The following is a 26,388-nucleotide window of genomic DNA, read 5'->3' on the forward strand; positions in this document are numbered from 1 at the left end:
GGTACGTAAAGTACCTTTAATCATGCTTGATGCAACAGAAACGTGTTTCATACTTGAAGCCTACTGTGGATGTTATCATGATTTTAATTAGGCATCAATAAAAGAAGATTTTACATCGGTGCAGCTGGAGTTCTTCCTTTCAGTTTTATTTTGCTGGGGTCTTTGGCAGAAAACTTTCCGCGCCCTGGGCTGGATGAAGCGAAATATGTGGTAAACTAGATGCACACGTAGTACATATGAGCCCACTCATCATGCAGACCCCCTAAATAAATACAAACGGCATTCAAAAATATCATTCACTGTATATAATAAGAGTAGAGGGGAGCACTGTATGTGATAAGGGACATTGCTATACATAATAAGGGAGGACACTGCATCCAGAGGCATAGGTAGGAGTTCAGCACAATGGGCAAACAAAACACAGCTGACCTCAAACTTAGGTTTCGTGCAGACCTATAAATGTACCCGCCATATAAAATTATACCATGTGAAACTACACCTCCCAGTGTAACTTTACCAATTGTAGGAGTTATTTTTTCACAAAGAAAATGTTGCCACTCCTCATCACTCCATAATGTAACTACATTAGTAATCAGACAAAATCAGAAGCATAATTTACCTCCCATGATGTACAGATGACATTTCCTCTGATTAGAGTTATTCTCTTTCTTTAATTCTCCTCCTGGTCCAGACCATCACGATTATTTCTCCCAGCCATGACCTGCCTCTTCAGAGATAGAAACACAGAAATCTTCAGCTCTTGCGGCATATCTCCATATTCTGTCCCTGAAAATAAAAATGTCAATTATGTACACGCTTCCTGAATAAAAAAATTAGCCACAATGTGCCCTATATCTAATCAGTCTGTGCGCCGCCCACAGACATTTTAAAATTAGCCACTGTGCCCACTCCAATATATAATTAGCCATTGTGCCCCCAATTTATACTTAGCCACAGTAAAACAAAAAAACTGAGCTGTACTATAAGCTGATATACATGCAAACTGTAAGAGCACGTTCACACTGTGGACAGTTCACAGGCGCAACCCAAGAAAAAAACAAAAATGGCATATTCACTACAGCAAGTAAATAAGTAAATAGTAATAATTAGAGATGAGCGTTGTTCTACTCGAACTGTTCGCCAATCTCAAATTCGAGCTGTTTTGGGCGGTGTTCGAGCCGGTCGGCGAACACGAACAATTTGAGAAAAATTCGGCTGTTCGAGGTTATGTTCGATAACTGTTCGTGCACCAAAATCATAACTGGATTTTTTCTCAGTAATGATGAAAATTAATGTTAATACGCAGTTTGAGTGTACAGCGGGGCGGGGGGAGGGGCAGGGGATGGATCTCTGCAGGAACAATGAAGATCTCCATTTTTTTTTCTCTTTCCCGCATTTGCAGTGGGGAGGTGCAATCTGTCAGCCTATCAGCAGCGCACACACGGAGCGAAGTGCTTTTTTTCACACAAGCAAGGGCATGTGTGATTGGCAGTGTATGTCACATGTCCTTGCCCTATAAGACCAAGCCATTTTCCCCGTCGCCACCATTTTCTCACTGCTGCAGCTGCGTGTTAGACGGCACCGCTGTTGCTGTGTGCGCTATACCTTGTTAATTTCAAGCCAATTTTCGCACAAATCTACAGATAGCTTGGGAGTAGGGAATAGTTGTGATTGCAGTCCTTTTAAGGACTAGGTTACAGCATTTCCTACGACTTTTATCAGGCAGGTCTGTGCTCTTAAATAGATAGATTGTGGGAGTAAAGACTAATTGTAATTGGAGTCCTTTTCAGGACTAGGTTACATCAGTTCCTATCAGTTTTTGCCAGGCAGGTCTGTGCCAGTGCTGTGCAAGTTTTTTTCACAGCATTTGGCTGAATCTAGCAAAGCTAATCCTTTTTGGCCTATTGCAGAGTGTGTTAGTCAGTGGAGTAGCCTATCTGTGTTGCAAGATATACCACCTGTGTATAGAATACCAATTTTTTTACTGCACCTAGTGAAGTAAAATCTTTTGGGCATAGCATCATTCTATTAGTCCATCTATACTGACCTCCATCAGGTTGCAAACTGAATATAATTTTTTTCTGCATCTAGCTCTGAAAAAATATTTGGGCTTCTAGCAGTGTGTGGGACTTGGTCTATTAGTCCATCTATACTGACCTCCATCAGGTTGCAAATTAAAAATAATTTTTTTCTTCATTTAGCTCTGAAAAAATATTTGGGCTTCTAGCAGTGTGTGGGACTTGTTCTATTAGTCCTTCTATACTGACCTCCAGCAGGTTGCAAATTGAATATAATTTTTTTCTGCATCTAGCTCTGAAAAAATATTTGGGCTTCTAGCGGTGTGTGGGACTTGGTCTATTAGTCCATCTATACTGACCTCCATCAGGTTGCAAATTAAAAATAATTTTTTTCTGCATCTAGCTCTGAAAAAATATTTGGGCTTCTAGCAGTGTGTGGGACTTGGTCTATTAGTCCATCTATACTGACCTCCATCAGGTTGCAAATTAAAAATAATTTTTTTCTTCATTTATCTCTGAAAAAATATTTGGGCTTCTAGCAGCGTGTGGGACTTGTTCTATTAGTCCATCTATACTGACCTCCATCAGGTTGCAAATTAAAAATAATTTTTTTATGCATCTAGCTCTGAAAAAATATTTGGGCTTCTAGCAGTGTGTGGGACTTGGTCTATTAGTCCATCTATACTGACCTCCATCAGGTTGCAAATTAAAAATAATTTTTTTCTGCATCTAGCTCTGAAAAAATATTTGGGCTTCTAGCGGTGTGTGGGACTTGGTCTATTAGTCCATCTATACTGACCTCCATCAGGTTGCAAATTAAAAATAATTTTTTTCTGCATCTAGCTCTGAAAAAATATTTGGGCTTCTAGCGGTGTGTGGGACTTGGTCTATTAGTCCATCTATACTGACCTCCATCAGGTTGCAAATTAAAAATAATTTTTTTCTGCATCTAGCTCTGAAAAAATATTTGGGCTTCTAGCAGTGTGTGGGACTTGGTCTATTAGTCCATCTATACTGACCTCCATCAGGTTGCAAATTGAATAAAAAAATTTTCTGCATCTAGCTCTGAAAAAATATTTGGGCTTCTAGCGGTGTGTGGGACTTGGTCTATTAGTCCATCTATACTGACCTCCATCAGGTTGCAAATTAAAAATATTTTTTTTCTGCATCTAACCCAGCCAATAGTTTTGGCCTAATACCACAGTTTGGCCACTCAGCTCTGCTCGGTTACCATCCATTGTTTTTTTGTGCAAACAACTCCAGAGTTGTGAATTAGTTAACCACCAAAATGAGTGGAAAAAGGCCTGCTGCTGGTGGAAAGGGGAATAGGCGTGTTGGGAAGGGGAAAAAAGGTTGTGTCCGTGGGGTAGGTGCAGAAGAAAGACCATCTTCCAGCCAAACTAAAATGTCTACTTCTTTTAGCGGACAATGTGATAAGATCCCTTTCTTACGGCCACGCCAATCGCTACAAATTCCAGATGAGGCACAAAAACAGCAGGTGCTTCAACGGATATCAAGTGCTCCTTTAAGTGGGCTCTCCTCCACATCAACTTCAACATCACAAATACTCCAGTCCTCAAAGGTGTCACCCAAATCGCACTTGCTTCCTCACAGCTCCCAAATCTTCAGCTGCCCGTCTGAGTATGAGGTAGAACAGATGGTTGAGTCTGCAGAGCTGTTTACTCATACTATAGCCTGGGAATCAGAGGTCGACTCCAGCGCTTCTGTGAATCCAGACGAGGAAATGATCTGCACTGATGCCCAGAATCTTTATGAGTCGGATCCAGGACCAGACGCAGAAGGTTCTGACCATAATGTAGACCCTCATTCCCAAACTGTAACTCCTGTTGGTGGAGACAATGAGGAAGACGATGATAAGACTCAAATACCTGATTGGAGCGACAACTTTAGTTTTTTGTCAGGGCAGGAACAGGTTGGCTCTGAGGACGACGGGTGTGATAACGCACAGGGTGATGATGATGAGGTCGGAGATCCCACTTACTGTCAACCCACAGTCAGCCAAGAGATGAGGTCAGCAGAGGAGGTGGAGGAAGATGCTAGTGACGACGAGGTCAGGTTGCGCCTTCCTGGACAGAGACGTAGTACTGGAAGCACGTCAACAACTGCATCCTCAAACACAACTCTGCCTCTCACCACAAGTCGTGGTGGCTCTTCAGGTCGCATGGGTGCTAAGCCTTGCATAGCCTGGGCATTTTTTCAGATCGATAAAGATGACCCAACTCGTTTTATCTGTAACATTTGTCAGCAAAAGCTAAGTAGAGGCCAAAAAATACATAGTTTGAGTACTTCATGCATGAACCGGCACATGGACATGAAGCATAAGTTGCAGTGGGAAGCTCAGTGTGCTACAATGCGGTCTAGCCGGCCGGGCCAACCACCGTCTGCCATATCTTGTGCATCCGCGGCCTCTTCATCCTCTGTGACTGGGGGGACAGCAGTCACACCTGTTTTGGGGCGCAGACCTGCCACCTCTTTACCCGCAACAGCCAGCGTGATTGGCAGGTCATCATTTTCTTTGGAGGTGGTAACACCAGCTGGTGTTGAGCGCTGTCCGACATCGATAGCACCACCTTTGGATCAAGGCAACCTAACATGTCCGCCTGCATCTTCCTCACAGACCGGCAGTTTGCCGGGGACACCCTTATCAACCCCGTCTAAGCACAATAGCCAGCCCTCGGTCCCTCAGATGTGGACAAGTAAAAGACCATTTCCTCCTAGCCATGAGAAAGCTAAGAGGTTGAATTTCACCATCTGCAAGCTCTTGGCTACAGAAATGCTGCCTTTCCGCCTGGTGGACACAGAGGATTTTCGAGACCTTATGTCCGTCGCAGTGCCCCAGTACCAGATGCCCAGTCGGCACTACTTCTCAAAGAATGGTGTGCCTGCGCTCCACCAGCATGTCGCACACAACATCACCGCTTCTTTGAGAAACTCTGTGTGTGACAGGGTGCATTTCACCACAGACACTTGGACGAGTAGGCATGGACAGGGGCGTTACATGTCGCTGACTGGGCACTGGGTAACTATGGTGACAGCAGGACAAGGGGCTGCTGTCCAAGTCTTGCCGTCCCCACGAGTTGTGCGTCAATCCTCTTTATGTCATTTTTCCTCCACTGCTTCTGCCTCCTCAACCTCCTCTCGGTCTTCCACCTGCACCCAAAGCCTGTCTGGTCATGCCACAAGCTTTCTAACTGCGCAGAAGGGATCCTGCACACCTCCTTACTATGCTGGCAGTAGGGCTCAACGTCATCAGGCGGTTTTTACATTGAAATGTCTGGGAAATGTGAGTCACACAGCTGAGGAGTTGTGGTCAGCTCTGGAGAACCAATTTCATGAATGGTTGTCTCCACTGGACCTGAAACCAGGGAAGGCCGTGTGCGACAATGCTGCAAACCTGGGTGCGGCCCTTCGCCGGGGCAATGTCACACACGTGCCTTGTATGGCTCACGTGTTGAACCTGGTTGTCCAGCAATTTTTAGCCCACTATCCCAGACTAGATGGCCTTCTGCAGAGGGCACGGTCGCTGTGTGCTCACTTCCGCCGTTCGCATCCCGCAGCTCAGCGACTTACATCTCTACAGAAGTCGTTGGGCCTGCCACTTCACCGGCTAAAATGCGATGTGCCTACCCGGTGGAATTCAACTCTGCACATGTTGCAGCGACTGTGGCAGCACCGACAAGCCCTGGTGCAATACGTTCTGACGTATAGCCTGGGCCAACGAGATTCAAAGGTGGGGCAAATCACGCTGGAGGAGTGGTCTCAGATCAGGGACCTATGCACCCTTCTGCACAGTTTTGAAATGGCGACGAAGATGTTTAGTGCTGACGATGCCATTATCAGCATGACTATTCCGGTGATTTACATGCTGGAGCACATGTTAAACAGAATTCGGAGTCAGGTGGTGGCACAAGAGGAGGTGGAGGAAGTAGAGGAGGAGGAGTTGTATGCGGAAGGGCTAACATCTGCAAGGTCCAGACGGTCGGCAGCACCAGGGCGGCAGGCATGTGAGGGTGGGGGAGATGATTTTACCAGGGCGCATGGTAGCAGCCAAACTAGTGAGGAAGGTGCAGGAGCCCAGGAAGAAGTGGAGGACGAACTGATGGAAGACTCATCAGATGAGGGAGACCTTGATCACATTTCTGTTGTGCGAGGTTGGGGGGAGAGGACAGAGGATGGAAGCATGATTGTTACCTCGCCACCAACACAACAGGGACTTGGTGCTCCTGGATGCGCAACACACATGAGTGCCTTCTTGCTGCACTACCTGCAACATGACCCTCGAATTGTGAGAATTAGAAATAATCCTGACTACTGGGTTGCCACACTGTTAGATCCCCGGTACAAAAGTAAATTTGCAGAAATTATTCCTGCCATAGAAAGGGATGCACGCATGCAGGAGTATCAGCAGAGACTGTTGCAGAATCTTACATGTGCTTTTCCACAAAATAACAGTGGTGCACGTAGTGAATCTCACAGTTCCAACTTGCCAACCGTGGGACCGTCAAGTGTTCAGCACTCAAACCGTAACAGAACCACAGTATCTGCTGGTAACATCAATTTTGCGGAATCATTTCACCACTTTTTTAGCCCATCCTTTGCAAGGCCACAGGAGACAAGAAGTCTGACACATAGTCAACGCCTAGAGACGATGGTACAGGAGTATCTCCAAGTAAACATTGAAGCCACGACTGTGTCACTGGACCCTTGCTCTTTTTGGGCTTCCAATCTGGATAAATGGCCGGAGCTAGCCACTTACGCCTTGGAGATCTTGTCATGCCCCGCAGCCAGCGTTCTGTCTGAACGTGTGTTCAGCGCTGCTGGTGGTGTGCTGACAGATAAGCGCACGCGGCTCTCCACTGATAATGTAGACAGACTCACGTTCATAAAGATGAACAAATCATGGATCCGAAACGACTTTTCTACCCCTGTGTCATCCTGGGGAGAGTAAAAGCTTGATGATTGGTTAAAATCACCCTACCAACCGTTTTAAGCTTTCAAATTACTAATCATGTTTATCTGTATCTTGACTGGAAAATAATTTGGGCTTTGTAGCAGTGTGCAGCACTGATCCTATTAGGCCATCTATAATAAGCTTCACCAGATTTAAAATTAAAAATAATTTTTAGCTGCATCTAGCCCGGAAAATAATTTTGGGGCTCCGAGATGCGCAAGACACATAAGTGCCTTCTTGCTGCACTACCTGCAGCATGACCCTCATATTGTCAGAATTCGAAGTAATCATGACTACTGGGTTGCCACACTCTTAGATCCCCCAAACTTTTCGATCAACCTTTTCATTTTAATAAAGACCAAAAAAATGGTCATTTTTGAAATTATAAGCATTAGCAGGTTGCTAGAAACTGAAATCAAACAGTTTTCAACTCAAAACTTTATTCTAGGTGATGTTACATTTTCACATAGGACCCCTTGTTCGAAAGGAGCTTCTGAACTCTCTCGTCCATTGAATTTGTCAGGTTTTGGATGGTTTCTGCTTCAATTGTTTTGCATGAGGACAGAATACCCTCCCAGAGCTGTTGCTTAGATGTGAACTGCCTCCCGCCATCATAGACACTCCTTTTAATGATGCTCCAAAGGTTCTGAATGGGGTAGAGGTCAGGGGAGCATGGGGGTCACACCATAAGTTTGTCCCCTTTTATGCCCATATCAGCCAGAGATGCAGATGTTTTATGTGCAGCATGAGATGGTGCATTATCATGCAGAAAAATGATCTTGCTGTGAAATACACGGTTCTTCTTCTTGAACCATGGCAGGAAGTGCTGTTTGAGAAAATCCACATACATTATGGAGTTCATCTTTAGCGCCTTCAGGGATCCTAAAGGGGCCGACAATCTCTCTCCCCATGATTCCAGCCCAAAACATTACTCCACCTCCTCCTTGTTGGCGCTGTAGCCGTGTTTGCGTGGGGTGTCCATCAACCAGCCATCCTCCACTCCATTCATCTGGATCATCGAGCGCTGCACGGCACTCATCCGTGAACAAAACAGTTTTGAAATCAGTCTTCATGTAATGTTTGGCCCACTGGAGCCGTTTCTGCTTGTGTGAAGTGGATAGAGGAGGTCGACAGGATGGCGTATGCACAGCTGCAAACCTCTGAAGGACCCTGCATCTTGTTGTTCGGGGGACGTTGGAGGCACAAGCAGCTTCAAAAACTTGTCTGCTGCTATGACAAGGCTTTTTTGCCGCTGCTCTTTCAACCTGACGTAATTGCCTGTAGGAAAGAGTCCTCAATTTGCCCTTATCAGCACGCACACGTGTGTACTGTGAATCAGCTACATACTTCTTGATTGCCAAGACACTTCATCCTGATCATCGCACAATGTTGATTGTAGTCATGCCTTGACCTAAACACTCCACAATTTGTTGCTTCTCAGCAGCCGACACATCCTTTTTCTTTCCCATTTTGGCAGAAAATGTAGGCTGCTTAATAATGTGAGAGAGCCTTCTTAAGTAGTCTTGCCTTTCATTGGACACACCTGCCAAACTAATTAGCACAGGTGTCTGCAATTGCTTACAGTGATATAAAGAGCCCTGACACACATCACCATCAATGAGTTTAACTGACAAACAAACAAATTCTTCCCTTATCACTCCTAAACACTTTTTGCATAATAATTTGGAACGCGGTGTACATGTGCTTTTCCACAAAACACCAGTGGTTCACGTAGTGAATCTTACAGTTCTAACTTGCCAACCGTGGTCTGTATGGAATTGTTCAATAAAGGGCCCAAAATTAAGATAACATAGATGGGAGAGGTCTCTATGAATAGGAATTCCTAAGTATTTGATACCCTGTGAGGGCCAGGCAAAGGGAAAGTTGGACTGGATGGAATCCTATATGGATTTAGGGAGGGAGACATCGAGGGCCTCAGACTTCGCTGCATTGATTTTAAAATTTTACCATGTAACAAAGTGATCTATTTCAGCCATAACAGCAGGGATGGATATATGTGATTGAGTGATATATACTAGGACATCATCAGCAAATAGAGAGCACTTGTACTCGGTGCCTCCCACCTCAATCCACCTAATATTGGGGTTATGGCGAATTGATGAGAGCAGGTGCTCCGTCACTAGGATGTATAAGAGAGGGGACAGAGGACATCCCTGCCTTGTCCCATTGGTGATTGTGAAAGGTGATGAAAATGTTCTGACGCACCCCCTGGGCCTTGGGACACCCGGAGCCGGACCCTTTTTGGTGGATGCTGGTGGTTGTAGTCTTCGTGGCGGCGATCTGGTTCCGTGGCTCAGGGCGGTCAAACCAGTGGCGGAACTATTTATGTGGTTTTGATGTTTAAATGTCCGACTACGCCACCCGTGGATTGCGGTCAGAGTGAACCGCCGCTACAGGGCAGACCGCTAAGGCTGGTGTTGTGGGTGCAGCAGAGCGTAGCATAACTCCCCACGGGAGGAGTATAGCCTCAGGGCAGTGTATGCGGAGGATGGGGGTGATGGTGCAGGGCAGCAGCAGTAACGACACGGAGTCAGTGATGCAGTTCAGGGCCTTTACTCACAGTTCTTATTATCCAGACCACGTCTGCAGGTAACGGCTGCCCACGTCGTACTGTGCTCACCAGGTGAGGGGCTCAGACAACTCCCAGATAACTTTGGAGCGCTTCACAGGACCCCCTTTGTGTGTCCTTTGTCTGGCCTTTCTTACCAACACTTCTGTCCGGCTGCCTCGGGCCTCCTCTTGGTAAACTTGGCGCCAGTTTCCCTGACCCTATGTGGTGCCTTCCTAGCGGGTGGAGCAAGGGGCTGCGCCACATAAAATGTCAGAGCCTCCGGTTTCTAGCTGAGGGTCGTTTCCTGCCTCCACTAGTTCGGGGACCGGTCTCCCCTTTGGCCTGACCCCTCCACGCAGGTGGATTCGGGCGTGCGGTGGCGACTCGCCCGTCCGCACCCCTGGGATCCCTTCATTCCTCGTTCCTGGAGCCTTCTCCGCTCCTCTTCCTTCCTTCTCCCTCTTGCAGGCCTGGGCCTCTGTTACTAGGCCCGCCTCCGGAGCAGAGCTCATGCAGAGCCCCTGCTCCCTGCCACTTCTGCTCAGACTTCTCTGCACTGAACTAAGATGGTGCCCACCTTTTATACTCCCTTCTCAATGCACCCAGAAACTGCTTCCTCCCTGCTCCTGCACTGCAGGGTTCCCCTTCCTCAGTGTTCCCTCCCCCCACTCCAGCCAGGGACAGGGACTGTCGTGCCCATCTCAGGGGCATATTGGTCGCCCTGCCCCACGGCAATGTGGTGTAATGCATGCAGGTGTCGGGTCCTGATCCACACTCCATCCTTATCTGAGAGTGAGATATCACACCTCTGGGTGAGGTGCAATACGTCTGTAGCAACCGAGCCCTCGGTGCTACAGTTCCATTTATCTTCAGCCTAGGTGACGTATTGTGATACAGGGCCGTGATTTTGGCTATAAAAGGGTCCCTTAGACCCCTACCCCAAGCTTTGTAAGAGAATCATATATGGCGTGCCAGGAGACTCTATGGAATGCTTTCTCAGCATCCAACGAGAGTATCTACTTACAAATTTTTAACTGCATCTAGCCCAGGAAATACTTTGTGCCTAGTAGCAGTGTCTGCTAGTCAGTGGATTATCCCGGCTGTTAAGCAAGCTACACCACCTGTAGTTTGGACACTTAATTTTTTCAAAGGAAATGCTTCGGGACCACGGGATACTTAGTGAAGAGCATCAGGAGGCACCCCAAGGCATAGGGGCTGGGACTGGCACTAGGATGCCTTGCGGTGGACAGCCGAGCTCGATCCTTATAAAAGCTTTTTAACTGCAGCAGCTTTAGTGGACGCTACTGGAGCTGGAATTACGCGGCTGCTGGCATGAGACTTGCCCTCCAATAGATCCTTGTAAATGGATTTAAAGTGTATTCATTCAAATTAGAGGGACAATTTAAATTAAAAAGCTTAGAGCTGCCTCCACCACAGGGGGGCTCTCTCGACCCACCAGCGGACAGGCACCAGTATTGGGAGAGGGGGGCTGGCCGTCAGGGTTCACCGCAGCTCTGGCACAAACCCGGCGACACGGAGGTGGCACGGGCAGGAGCGGACTGGCCGTCTCGGCTTCTCACTTTTTGGATTTTAGAAGGGCATGACATGCCTATATCTGTGTCTCTCCCTCCTTTTACTCCTCCACCTCTTTTCTTTTCGCATGACTATATGTACTTGTCACTTTTCCATGTGTTAGTTGTGTCTTCTGAGCAGTTTGTCAGCTTTTGGACACCTTTGAAGGTGTTTTCTATGTGTTTCTATGTGTTTTTGTTTGCCTGCCATTGGTTTTAACGGTGTTCGAAGGTGTTCGACGAACAGTTCGACGAACAGTTCGGCGAACACACGGGTGTTCGACGAACCGAACCGAACTCGAACACTACGGGGGTGGCTCAACACTAGTAATAATACATGTAAATAACATAGGGTACTTAGTTAACGTTAATTTGTGAATAAGGGCAGAGCAGGGCAGGTGCCCGACTGAGACACACATCAATGGGAAGTTATACAGATGAAATACTTAGCTCAGAAAGGGAAGCCACGTCCCTATTTGTACAAAATATAAGAGATTACAGCAAAACCAAAAAACTGAGCTGGAAAATAAGCTGGTATACTCGCAAAAGTGTAAGAGCATGTTCACACTATGGCCATTTCACAGACAAAACCCAAGAAAAAAACAAAAAAAGTAAAAATAAGCATATACTTATATAGCCAATGTGTCCTCCAATTTATACTTAGCCACAGTGCCTGACCACTTCACTATATAATTAACCACTCTGACTGATCCCCCAATATAGACTCCTTAATATTGAGATTGCAACACCAAGAAGGAAATTATGTTGTGCAATTATGGAAATCACAGGATGGATAGACATGTTAATTATATGGAAATAATGAAAAAAAAGGAAACAAAATTTTCCAAACATCTCGATTTATTTAGTATCAAGTAGAGCGCCACAAGCAGAAATCCCCGCACTTACAGCCTTGGCTGCTATCACTGAGGTTATTAATGGTTATCTGAGGACTGTTCTGCCATGCTGAATGCATTTGGGCATATCATCAAGATCCGCTGCTGGCAGCTCCTTTCGCAATTGCACTGTATGCTGAACTGGCTCCATACAGACAGTGCACCCATCCGCTGTACATGTATGGCAGATGTAAAAAAAAATTAAAGGAGTTTCCAAGCATTTGACACTGATAATCTAATGTTGCCTGATATTTCTGTCATAATATGCACAGGACATATCATCAATGAGATCTAGTAGTTTTTTTGTGAATCATCCTGTAAGGAGATGGACATACTGCCCAATGTTTCCCCTCGAAGAACAAGTATATTGTGATATTGTGTAATGTGAATTGTGCTATACGTTAATAGTGTTAATGATGTGTGTTGTTTGATGTTAGGAAAAGTAAGAGTTAATGGTTGGGACTAGACCAGAGTGGGGGTGGGGGGATAAGCTGAAGGGACAGCAGTAGTTTCCTGTCAGGAGGTTAGAAAGGGCCCAGAGTGCGTAGAAAGAAGACCTAAGGTCTGATGTGAGGGGTGCCGCATGGCACTGGTGTCCCTAATGAGAGAGGAGACAGAGACAAAGGATAGCGAGATCCTATCGAAGAGCAAAAGAGAAGTGACCAAAAGAACAGAGTGATCAATCAGTCACGGGTCCTGGGTCTGGACCGCCCTGTGCCACTTTACAGTCCCATGACAAATATACTTTGATGGCTAGTAATTAGCTGCAGAGTCAGCTCCAAATGGAGGGTTTCATCTACTCAACCTTCAGAGACCATTATTGGATCAGAGTCTAGGCTTTTCAGAAGATCTCCTGGTTCAGGTGAGCCAATCTGACCCTGTCTCTATCATATAAGTAGATCTAAAAATACCAAAAGTGTTTATTTTTTGGTTGAACTCAAGTAATTAAAATATACTTAGTATTTATCTAATGCTTAGACAAACCGATATACATTTCCTCATGTTAAACATGTGGTCAGAACTGTGATTTACAATAGACATGTGTTCCATTTTATGCCTCTTAGCTGTAGCACATTGCTTTATTCTGCAGAGATATCTTAGAAAATATAACTTTCTATAAACATTTTGATATATGTATGCTGCAAAAGTCACATCTGAGGGACGGAGTGTTTTGTATAGTAAAATGTATGTCAAGAGCTCTGTAAAACAATAAGCACCCGTCAGCTGGTACGTAATGAGTGTTTATAGCCATTTGTCTCTCTATTTGGGTACAGTTTTGAAGATTTGAGGGCACGTAGTAACACAATGTAATATATCATCATTTTACAATTTTTTCAGTGTTTATATGTCTATAAACAATTTTCTTATACTTAGTAGAACATCCTTGTTCGACTTGCCTGAGTGGATTATCACCTTAAATCAACTCTAAAATTTATTTTTGTTGTTTTCTTACAATGCTAAAAAATTAGTGATGAGCGAGCATGTTTATCACTACTCGTTACTCGCCCGAGCATCACAGTGCTCGACATGCTCGGTACTCGGCGAGTATTTTTTTAATGTTCAGGCGGGAGCTCGAGTCCCCACCCCACATGTTTGGCGCTTTTTAGACAGCCAACTGACATGCGGGGATTGCCTGACAGTCACTGTAATGCCGTAGCATTGTTTGCAGTACCATTACACTGATTGGTTGGCCACATAGAGTCATCGGGTCTATATAAGACCCGGTAACCCTATGCTCGTCACAGTCTACCCCGGAAATAGACAAAGTAGGGGTAGCTGCAGCTGAGCGAGGGAGAGAATTTGTGCTTATTTTAGGCAGGGATTCCACACCAGTTGTATTTATTTCATATGCACCAACAGTCCTTGTAAGGGCTCATTCTGATGAATATTAATACTGCTGTTAGCAGTAGTTAGGCAGAGTTTGTGGAGCGATAGTATAGCACAAAATAGGGTTCATTACATGTTCTTTTTGCTGATGGAACTCATATCAATAGCTCTAAATATCAGGGCTAATAATATTCTTTTTGCTCTTAATCCTTATAATTTTTGTGAAAAGCAATATAATACACCAATTATACTGGTCCATTTGCTTGTTAACAGCATACAGCCACACGTGGTTGATTTGAATAGCATTGCTATATAGTGCAAGCAGTGAAACTTGTCCATCTGAGGTGGTCAAATATTACTGCGGTAATAATCCTGAAATTTTGTTGAAGCTGAAAAATATTATACTCCATTTAAAATGGGCAAGGTGCGTAGTAAGGGACGGGGAACTTGACGTGATGCTGATGATGCATGCAGAGGCCGAGGCCGTGGACAAAGTGAAACTGTGCCTGCTGCGAGAGCACAGCAAACACCCACATCATGTCGACCTAGCTTCCTGTACCACTTTATAGGGGACGCGGAACACCACTCTTGAAGCCAGACCAGTGTGAAAAGGTTGTTGGTTGGATAGCAGATAATGCTTCCACTCAGTTTGCCAGGACCACCCTGTATTCTACACGGTCTAGTCTCATGATAAAAAGGAGGAACAAGGAGCACAATGGTAATGAGCAATAGAAATTTTAATAATTAAGTTCAATAAATAAACATCATCACATAGGTAATATAGTCATAGCATGGAACGACAGAAAAGTGCATACTATCCGGAACACCCAGTACTCATAAGCTCATAACCTCCAGACCATTGCATTGGGTAAAGGCAAGGAAGATGGGGAAGAGCACGGCAGGCAAAAAAAGAAGAAATCAAATATAAACCAGGGGTACACACAATATCCATTTAAGGCAGGAGTCTGCCATAATAACATGTAGCCCTGGTCAGTAAGTAACAAATGCCTTTCCAAGGGATAGATGGAGAGCGCTGGAAAGGTGGTAAACCGTGGTAAGAAGGAGCCCCAGCGTACGTTTCGCCTAGCAGTTTGTTGGCTTTCTCAAGAGGCTTCTCGGTCTAGTCTCAGTAGCCATGAGTCTGGACCACATAATCCTCACCCTGATCCTCCTTCCTCCCACCATGCTGAGTGACCGGTGACAAGTGATCCCACACTTGGACACTCCGAAGAGCTGTTCACATTTCCATTTATAGATTCTGGCCTCTCGCCCTGCCTGCTTCAAGCGGGACATGAGGAGATCGCATGTAGCAATGGCCAAATATTTGAGCAGCCACGGTCATATGAAGGTGATGGTGGGAAAGTTCAATTACTGTCAGAAGAGGTGGATGATGATGAGACACAAGTGCCGGAAAGTCAAGAGGAGGACCAGGGTGCGGACATGGAAGATGAAGTGGTGGACGATGAAGTCACTGACCCAACCTGGGAAGGTGACATGGAGGGGAGCACTGTCAGAGGTCTGAGACAGTTTTCTCAGACCATCCCAGCGCCCAGGCCCTGATGCATGGGGTACTCTGACAAGGAGGGAAAAGTTTTGGAAGATGCTGAAGGAGTACCTTGGTGACCGTACCAGCGTCCTCCGTGATTCCTCTGTGCCTTACAGCTATTGGGTATCCAAGCTGGACACGTGGCATGAACTGTCTCTCTACGCCTTGAAGGTCCTGGCTTGCCCTGCCCTAGCGTTTTGTCAGAGCGGGTTTTTAGTGTTGCTGGGGGTATTATAACTGTTAGGCACAACTGAAAATGCTGACAAGCTGACTTATAAAAATGAACAAGGGCTGGATTGGCCCAGACTTCTCAACACCACCAGATGAGAGCATCAGAACATAAACTCAAATCCAGTGTTTGTTTGTTTTTCTGGTCTATTCCCATGCACCCTTTCACACCCAGACATGGGTATACGCTTCAGGATTTCGTCTTTTTTATGTCGTCCTCCTCCTTTTTCTTATCCTCATCCTCCACCACCGTATTAACAGGGTGACCATCATGCAACACCCCCATAAATTTTTTAAGGGTGTTTTTGATGCTCGTAGGAACAATCTTTAAAGGCCTACCTCTAACATTCTATAAAATATATATGTATACCCCCAGGGTTAAATGTTTTTCAGCCCATGCAATTAGTGAATGGGCATTACCAGTCTAGGAGACCCACTCCTTAATAATGGGAAAAATGTTTTTTACTGAGGCCCTCCACTACATCTCTTCAAAGTGGTATTGGAATGTGTCCTAATTTTTGGCAGTCCTTGCACTTACTGCATATGGAATAACAGTATAGAAGACCCATTCCTTAATAATGGTAAGGCCAATTCAAATCCATTCTATATTCTACAATATTTCCTCTCTTATCTGCCATTCGTATACGGGTGAGGTATCGCACTATGGATAGTGACGCGCCCCTGGGCCTGCTGTGTCGCGCAGCGTCTCGCGCACGGGGGCTTACCCGGAACCGGATCAGATGAGGGTTGTAGTCTCCGAGTGGCGGGGACCCGGTCCGTGCCCAGGGGGTCAGACTCAGTGTGTGGCAGTCTTGATAGATGTTATTTGAGTGTCGACTACGCCACCCGTTGATTTGCAGCTATGGAGCTGCCGCTGCAGGGCAGACCGCTGAGGCCGGTGTAGAATTGTGCAGCGTGATAGTATAACCCCCAACGGGAGGGGTATGGTCTCAGGGCAGCCGACGTGGAAGATGGGGGTAGCAGGAACCACTCAGAGACGGTGCGGTGTAATTCAGGGTCTTTACTGGTAACAACGATAGACCCTCCCGGAGTACTTGCTAGCGAACGGGGCCTGGTCAGTCCTTGAGCAGATGGGATCTCCCCTGGCCAGGCGGAGTTGTAGGCCTCCCAAACTGACTGTACTCTTCTGGCTACCTTGCTAGAAGCGGATATAAGTAGCCCACGTCCCTGAGTGTACCGTGTGGTGCTCACCCGTATGGCCGGTGACTCGGGGCCTTCTATTGGCTTCCGCTCCACGATGGCGGTGCTGGTCCCACACGTGTGACCGTGCCTTCGGGTTTCTGGGCCTGAGGACCTGAAATCCCCTGCCGGTCGGCTTCTGCTGCTGGGTAAGAGTTAGTCCCCACAGCCTCGGACGCCGGGTCCGGTAAGAAAGCTTCTCAGTCAGGGCGAGCTCTGCAGCTGCCAGCCCCTGACTCGTAGTAGTATTGCTCCCACTGAGCTCCAGCTGTTTCTTCCTATGACTGTCTCTTGTCTCTACTCTCCTTTACTCTTAACCCTGCTTCAGCCCCGGGTTTATATAGGGGAAGTTCTTCCCCTCCCAAGACTGGGCAGGAGGTGTGGCATGCACAGGATCCCTGACCAAGAGACCTTCCACCTGCTCTCAGACGTAATATCTCTATTACTGTGGCAACCAGACCCCTGGGGTGTCACATTCCCCCCTAGTGAAATTTAGTACTCCGGGACTAAACATATTTTAGAAAAAACATAACAAGGTATAAACAATAATAGTACAATAAGAAAAACATATAAAGATGGTCACGGCGTGTCCGCAACCGGGTGCAGTTTTGAAAAGCAAGGTGTCCATTTCACCAAAACAGGGAGACGTAACCAGGTAGGGGTCTGTCCTACCCCGAGTCCTTAACAGTCTTTAGTCCGTCCTGGGTTACGCTCCAACTATGTACAAGGATTCCCGGTAAATCCACCAAGGACTCCTACAAATAACTAGAAACACAAAATTATACACAAGCAACAATACACAGGTAAACATAAATAAAACAATTTATACACTTCAAATCCTCCACCGTGCGGGTAACTGGCCTCTAGTGGCCCTAGTGGACCTACGGAGCTGACTGCCTAGCCCTGAACTACAGGGTGTAGGAGCTGTCAAGGGTAAACTGGGCAGCTGTCTACCGGCTCTTTGGCTCACTAGGGATATGGCAGGCTCACTGCAAGCAGAGGGTTGATCCTCCTGGTCTGCGGGTGTGGGGTCTTCTGCCTCCTGGACCGGCTGTTCTTCCAGCTCTACCTGTTGCTCCGTAGGTGCTTGGGATGCTGGTTGGAGGAAGGTGAGTACGGGTACCACAACTGCACCATTGACTTGAGTCCAAGACCGAGGGAAGTCCCCGAGCACAGTACTAACCATATCTTCCCTTTCCTCTACGGGTCGATGGTCTTCTTGTTCCTCTTCAGGGTTCCTCAGTTGTTCGGGACACTTCTTCAGGTGGTCCCGGGATACAATAGCTGTGGTTTCCCCTCCGTCTTTACTGATGGTACAAACCTTCGGGTTCTCGTGGCTTGAGGGCAGTACGGTGTACGGGTCCTTTTCCCACTGGTCGTCCAACTTGTGGAGCCGTCTCTTCCTCTTCAAGACCTGCTCTCCGGGTACCAGGGAAACAGCGGGAGCATACTGGTTGTAAGTTTTCTCTTGTCTTTCCCTAGCCTGACAGAGACTTCGCTCCACGCTCTCCTGTACTCTCCGGTACTGCTGCTGCCTCTCCGTGTCCCAGTCTGTTTCTGGTGAAGTGTCCTCGGGTGTCAGGACTCCCATTTCCAGGTCAACAGGTAACTTACCAGGTCTTGCCCTCATTAGGTAAGCCGGGGTACAGTTGGTGGAACCTACCGGGATGTGGTTGTATAGGTCCACCAGATCGGGCAACTTCTCAGGCCACAGACTGCGTTCTTCCAGGGGCAACGTTTTTAAAAGATCCATTACCACCTGGTTCATTTTCTCACAAAGTCCATTAGTTTGCGGATGGTAGGGTGTCGTCCTTATCTTCCGCAGCCATACAGATTGCAGAATTCCTGGAAGACCTCCGCTTCAAAGGCAGGTCCCTGGTCCGTCAGCACTTGGTCCGGGTACCCGTGTGGACGGCAAAAGTGCTGCTGGAAGGCTCTAGCTGCTGTTTGAGCCGTTAAGTCCTTGACGGGGACGACAGCCAAAAACCGGGAGTAATGATCCACGATGGTTAACGCGTAGACGTAGCCACTTCTGTTTGGGGTCAGTTTTACATGATCCAAGGCTACCAGTTCCAACGGTTGCGGGTGACGATGGACTGCAGGGGAGTCTTCTGGCTGGCACGGTCCTTCCTTCTCAGGTTGCACGGGCCACAGTCTCTGCACCACTTCTCAATGGTTCCCCTCATGCCTACCCAGTGGAATCGCTCGCGCAGCAGGAACTCCAGCTTCTTCCACCCGAAGTGTCCAGCTCCGTCGTGGTATGCCTCCATCACCATGGCTGCGTCTCTTCGTGGCACCACTACTTGCCAGAGTAGTTCATGCGTCCGGGAGTTAACCATTCTGCGGCACAACTTCCCCTTGTAAAGGAACAGTCGACTCTTCTCTGCCCATAGTTGTTTGGCTTCCTCCGGAGCGTCTGGTTCAAGGCAAGCCTCCGGGCGAGTCAGCATCTCCTTCACCAGTCGGACGGCAGGGTCGCTGTCTTGCGTTTCCGCCCAGTTGTAGTGAGGTAAGGGGTTCAACGTAGCAGCCTGCTTACTCCTTACCCGGTGGGAATACTGGATAGTCCCATGACGGTGGAACGCAGGGAGTTCAACTTCTTCCAGTCCCTCCGGATCTTCTCCTTCGTCCGGCAGGTTGGGCATCCTGGACAGGGCATCCGCGTTGGTATTGGAGCGTCCGGCCCGGTATTTGATTGTGAACTCGTAGTTGGACAGACGGGCCATCCACCTCTGCTCCAGGGCACTGAGTCTTGCCGTGTCCAGGTGTGTCAACGGGTTGTTATCCGTGTACACGGTGAACCGGGAAGAAGCGAGGTAATGCTTAAAGCGCTCGGTGACTGCCCATACTACGGCCAGGAACTCTAGCTTAAATGAGCTGTAATTCTCGGGGTTCCTTTCGGTGGGTCGCAGTTTTCGGCTGGCATAGGCGATTACTCGTTCCTTCCCCTGCTGGATCTGGGACAGTACGGCTCCTAGCCCGATGTTACTGGCGTCGGTGTAGAGGATAAAGGGCCGGCTATAATCCGGGTACGCCAGGATTTCGTCCCCCGTGAGGGCCATCTTCAGCTGGCGGAAGGACTCTTCTTCCAGCTCCTCCCATTTGAAGGGCGGCTTCTGGTTCTTGGCCTTCCGGGACTGGCCTATCAGGAGGTCCTGCATAGGTGCTGCCTTTTTGGTGAAACCGGGAATAAACCTTCGGTAGTAGCCTACCAACCCGAGGAACTGCCGCACTTCTTTTACGCTGGAGGGGCTTGGCCATTCCTTAATTGCGGTGATCTTATCAGGGTCGGGAGCCACTCCGTCAGCGCTCACCACGTGTCCCAGGTACTGCACCTTTGGTTTCAGGAGGTGACACTTGGAGGGTTTCACCTTTAGGCCGTAACTCGCCAGAGCTTCGAACACTTCCGCCAGGTGTTTCAGGTGGTCCTCATACGTCTTGGAATATACGATGACATCGTCCAGGTACAACAAGACCGTCTCGAAGTTTTTGTGGCCCAGACAACACTCCATTAGTCGTTGGAAGGTTCCTGGTGCGTTGCAGAGTCCGAACGGCATGCAGGTGAACTCGCTAAGTCCCATCGGGGTGGTGAATGCGGTCTTCTCCCGGTCCGCCTCTGCTACAGGAACCTGCCAGTACCCGCTAGTGAGATCCAAGGTAGAGAAGAAGTTAGCAGATCTTAAAGCAGCCAATGACTCCTCTATCCTTGGTAAGGGGTACGCATCCTTGTGTGTGATACGGTTGATTTTCCGGTAATCTACACACATCCTCATGGTGTTGTCTTTTTTTCTGACTAAGACCAGTGGAGCTGCCCAGGGGCTACAGCTATCCCTGATCACCCCAGCCTCCTTCATGTCTCTAAGCATCCCCTTGGCGTGTTGGTAGTGGGCAGGGGGTACGGGTCGATACCTCTCTTTTATAGGAGGATGGTCTCCCGTGGGGATGTGGTGTTCTACCCCCTTGACTCGCCCGAAGTCTAACAGGTGTTTACTGAACACTCTCTCGTACTCTTGAACCACCCGATAGACTCCTTGTTTCTGGTGTGCGGGAGTGGAGTCAGTACCCAGATGTAGTTGCTGACACCAGTCCTCCATGTTTTTCTTAGAGCCGTTACCTTCCTCCGGGTGAGATGGAGGCAAGGGTTCCACAGATTGTATAGAATTTTGGTTAATGGTATATAATTTAGCTAGCGTGGCATACCGGGGCAGATACACTTCCCTCTCCCCGATATTTATTATGCGAACGGGCACCCTCCCATGGCGTACATCAACCACCCCCCGTGCTGTCAAAATGGTGGGCCTACTGTCCGAGTAAACTGGTTCTACCATTGCCTGGTAATCCCTACCTCTCAGACCAATAGCTGCCCGGCACCAAATCATCATTTCACTTTTTGGGGGCATGGCAATAGGAAAAGGGTCACATATTCTTACGCTACCAATCTCACCGCCGGAGAGTTCCACCTGTTGCCGTCGCATCAGTGCCCGGATCTCTTTCTGGAGCACCCGCTGCTCGCCGGAGCTGGCGTTCTTGGCAACCTGCTGTAAAAGGAAAATCACCTCTGCAAGACAATTTTCAATTACATTAGTTCCTAGAGTTATTTTTGGGTGACTCTCATGTTTTTCAATATCTACAATGATCAGTCCCTGTGCTGCCAGTTCGACTCTACCGATTTTGATGGTCACCTCTTTAAATCCGATCTGTGGCACGGGCTGGCCATTGCTGGCGATGATACTCAAGTCGTCGTCAGGGTAGCGGGTAATATCCGAGTCATTCCAGTACTGCTTAAAGAGCACGTACGGGATGGTGGTGACCTGTGACCCGGTGTCCAGTAGGGCACTCATGGGAATGCCATCCAGTACCACAGGCAAGACTGGACGTCCTCCCACATATCTGTCGCGCCAGTTCGATGGGCCTGGTGATCTTTTTCCTGGGGGTTGGCCCTCTACCCCAGGTTGTGCCCGTTTAAAGAACAGTACCTTGCCATATGTCCGGGTTGATTGCAGCGGCGGCAGATGGGTCGTCCGTCCTCGCTGTATCGGTCACTGGGTCTTCCTCTGGCCGGTGGGGTCCTCCTTGGTCGACGCCACGGGATGTCCTCCGGTCCGGATGCCAGCTGGATCTTCCCTGGGGTGGAAACCTGTAAAGACTGCACAGTTCGGGTTAGCGCAGCAACGCTCTTAGCTAGCTCTTGGACCTGATGGTGTAGGTCTGGAGCCGGGTCATTGTCCAAAGCCTGCGCATCAGCTCCCACAGGCCCTGCCGACAAGGGCGCCGCCTCCTGGTGGTAAGTAATAGCTGGGCGCCTGTGGGTCATAACGCCACCCGGTGCCGGTTCTCGGAGCACCCGGATGGCTCTGTCCTTGAACTGTGCAAAGCCCAGATGGGGATCCTGTAAGGCCATCGCCCGCAACTGAGTTCGGTGGGCATTACAATACAGTCCCTCTATAAATTGTTCGGTCAACAGCCTGTCCTCGTTTCCCACTCCATCAGGGTCGGTCTGCTTAATGGCCCTCAGGACCTCTTGTAGGTTTAGTGCATAGTCCCTTATACTCTCATGCGCTCGCTGCTTGCACCCGTAGAATCTAAGCTTAATCTCGGCTGAGGTGCGGGTATCAAAGGTGTCCCTCAGCCGGGTTAGTATCCCTGCGACAGTCTTCCTCCCAGGTGGCCAGGATTTTACTTCCCTTTTGGCTGCCCCTGTTAGTTGGGCCACCAGGATGCTCACTTTTTGCTCTTCTGTGAGGGGGTACACCTGGAAGAGGCTATCCAGCTTTTCTCTAAAGTCATGCAGGGTATGTGACTCCCCTGAGTACTGGGGTAGCCAAGCGGCTCCCGGGATATAGGGCATGGTGAAGGGCATAACTGCAGCAGCGGTGGCGCTGGCGGGGGTTGAGGCAGTGAAGCTCTCCTCCGCATCCGACATCTTCCTCCCCCCTAGTGGACCGTGGCCTACCTTGCGATGATCCTGTTCCGTAGGCCGCGGCTCCGCAGTAGATCGTCAGGGTTGAGGACCTTCCGTCGCGCTCCGGTGACGTCGGCGTCTGCTGGGCTCCTTCCAGGACCTTACGCAACGTCCGGACGTGAGGCGGGGCTTCAGTTCTCACGCGCTTTCGAAGTCCACGCCCCTCTTCTTCCCGCGCGGCGTCCTCAAGATGGCGTCCAATGGCGGGAAAACTCCACGGATGGCGGGAAGAAGGCCGAAGATGGCGCCGGATGGCGGGAAAACTTCGCGGATGGCGGGAAGAAGGCAGAAGATGGCGCCGGATGGCGGGAAACCTCACCACTGGTAAGTTTGAACAGTCTTTGCTTTTCAGACACGCAGTACCCGGTGGTTGCGGGCACGAAATCCTGCCGACTACGCCAAAGTTGACGCGCCCCTGGGCCTGCTGTGTCGCACAGCGTCTCGCGCACGGGGGCTTACCCGGAACCGGATCAGATGAGGGTTGTAGTCTCCGAGTGGCGGGGACCCGGTCCGTGCCCAGGGGGTCAGACTCAGTGTGTGGCAGTCTTGATAGATGTTATTTGAGTGTCGACTACGCCACCCGTTGATTTGCAGCTATGGAGCTGCCGCTGCAGGGCAGACCGCTGAGGCCGGTGTAGAATTGTGCAGCGTGATAGTATAACCCCCAACGGGAGGGGTATGGCCTCAGGGCAGCCGACGTGGAAGATGGGGGTAGCAGGAACCACTCAGAGACGGTGCGGTGTAATTCAGGGTCTTTACTGGTAACAACGATAGACCCTCCCGGAGTACTTGCTAGCGAACGGGGCCTGGTCAGTCCTTGAGCAGATGGGATCTCCCCTGGCCAGGCGGAGTTGTAGGCCTCCCAAACTGACTGTACTCTTCTGGCTACCTTGCTAGAAGCGGATATAAGTAGCCCACGTCCCTGAGTGTACCGTGTGGTGCTCACCCGTATGGCCGGTGACTCGGGGCCTTCTATTGGCTTCCGCTCCACGATGGCGGTGCTGGTCCCACACATGTGACCGTGCCTTCGGGTTTCTGGGCCTGAGGACCTGAAATCCCCTGCCGGTCGGCTTCTGCTGCTGGGTAAGAGTTAGTCCCCACAGCCTCGGACGCCGGGTCCGGTAAGAAAGCTTCTCAGTCAGGGCGAGCTCTGCAGCTGCCAGCCCCTGACTCGTAGTAGTATTGCTCCCACTGAGCTCCAGCTGTTTCTTCCTATGACTGTCTCTTGTCTCTACTCTCCTTTACTCTTAACCCTGCTTCAGCCCCGGGTTTATATAGGGGAAGTTCTTCCCCTCCCAAGACTGGGCAGGAGGTGTGGCATGCACAGGATCCCTGACCAAGAGACCTCCCACCTGCTCTCAGACGTAATATCTCTATTACTGTGGCAACCAGACCCCTGGGGTGTCACATTGGATAGCGTATTACATGCATCCAGACAGGGATTATTGCCTTATACTCCTTGCTGCTACAACCAAACAAAAAAACTATTTTATTCCCTATTGATACCTCTGTTAGATGCATTTAGAATAGGGACAGGTGCTAGGTATAATCTGCTGGAAATGAGTGTTCATTGTCATCGCTTACATTTCATACTGTACACTGTCTATAACTTGATTTCTTTTTTCAAAAAATCATTGACAGATTCATGTTTTTTAATATTATCTGCACTCAGAAAATCATCAAAGCAGGCAGGGTTGCTTGCATTTATTCACAATTTGGTGCTGCCACGTCCAAAATTAACCTCTCCAGGGCCGGTTAAAATCTATTTTATATTCTACAATATTACCTCCCTTATCTGCAACTCGTGTATGGGTGAGCTATCACACTAGGGATAGCGTATTACAGGCATCTAGTCAGGGATTATTGCCTTATAATCCGTGCTGCCGCAAAAAAAATCTATTCTATTCCCTATTAATACCCCTGTTAGCCCTGTACTCCATGTGCATGATTTGCGACTGTTTGATAACTTTAATACTTGTGAGGAATGCCTGTTTGTTAGGCATTCCTCACATGTATTTAAGCTGTCAAACAATCGCAAATCATGCACACACAGTGACTCAAACATAACTTTCTAGCATGTCGCAAATACTCGGAGAGCACCCAAGCATGCTCACCAAAAGGGTTAACAGAACACGCTCGCTCATCACTACCTATGACCTAGGATGCAAATCCAGATTTCTGACACTGGGCACTACATTGTGACCCAAAATCCTTTGGGAATCTTCAGATTTCATGATGCCTTGCACACAGTCAAGGTACCCAGTGCCAGAGGCAACAAAACAACCCCTAAATATCTTTGAACCCACACCATATTTGACTGTAAGTACAGTGTTCTTTTATTTGTAGGCCTTATTCCATTTACAGTAAAGAGTTGAATGATGTGCTTTACCAAAAAGCTCTATCTTGGTCTCATCTGTCCCCAAGATGCCTCCTGGCCCTTTAAAAATAGTGGAGGCCACCTGCTGGCACTCTATAAATTGTGAGGGCAGCCTGCTGGACCTCCAAGTTTCAAACTTTACAAAATATGTATGAAAAAGAAAATTTGACCACCTCCGATGGATAAGTTATATTGCAGTCGCAATATATGGCCACGCAAAGAATAGCTGTCTGCTGGTCATCCAAGTTTCAAACTTTACAGTATTTTTTTTTTCTGTTATTTATTTTGCCTGATATAAAAGTCCTTATCCTGGAAAGAATGTTTCTTAACATTTTTTCCAGGAAAATCCATTTTAGCTTCATTTTTGTGTTTTATTGTGAGTCCGTAAAAGTGACGTAATACTCTGACAACATTGTTTACAGCAGTGACCTGCGATTCAGTGATGCTTCCAGGGGTCTTCCCCATGCCATTTCAGCGATGCTTCCATCAATTTGACCAATTTTTAGACCCCCGGGAGGAGCCGCCAGAAAAATGCTCGACATCCCATTGACTTCAATTATACTCATTACTCGGGTCAAGCACCCGAGCATTACACTTTGCTCGACCTGAGTAATGAGTGCCTTAGCATTTTAGTGCTCATTCATCACTACTAAAAGTTGATAAAATTGAGCAAATTCAGAAAGGCAACCCCAGTCTTTTTGCTATTAGCATATATGAACATAATACAGAAGGGGTCCATTGCACAAACCCACCTAAATTCGGTAAACAAGGAATCTGCTCCCTCATTCTAGTGGACATGGGCTGTCCATGTATTATATTGTTGGCCATTTATCTAAATGGCCAACATGTAATACTATATTTCTCCTATAGTGGTCACTGCGGGAGAAAATATTGTACATAGCCAGATTCCCCCTCTTTCCCATTGATATCGAGCATTTGTGAAGTCAGACATGACTCAAAGAATACCTCTAAATTATTATGTCTTTATTTCTTTATGAAAACTAGCCAACTGGATATTTGGGTTCTTGCAAAGTTGAGTAAGGCATAAGAAAATGCAAGTATTTTCACAGTAGAACGTATCTTTTTCCTACAAGGGTATGTTCACATGGGACGAATATACACATTTGTCTCTATTGCAGTAACAGCAAAGAGAATGAGATTTGACCAAATCCCACTCACATGTTGGGGAAAAACCCCACTTGGAAGCTGACCTGCAGTTCAG

This window comes from Phyllobates terribilis, unplaced genomic scaffold, assembly GCF_046119375.1.
Source record: "Phyllobates terribilis strain yellow unplaced genomic scaffold, ASM4611937v1 Scaffold_4__5_contigs__length_816908805, whole genome shotgun sequence".
In the NCBI taxonomy this organism is placed as follows: Eukaryota; Metazoa; Chordata; class Amphibia; order Anura; family Dendrobatidae; genus Phyllobates; species Phyllobates terribilis.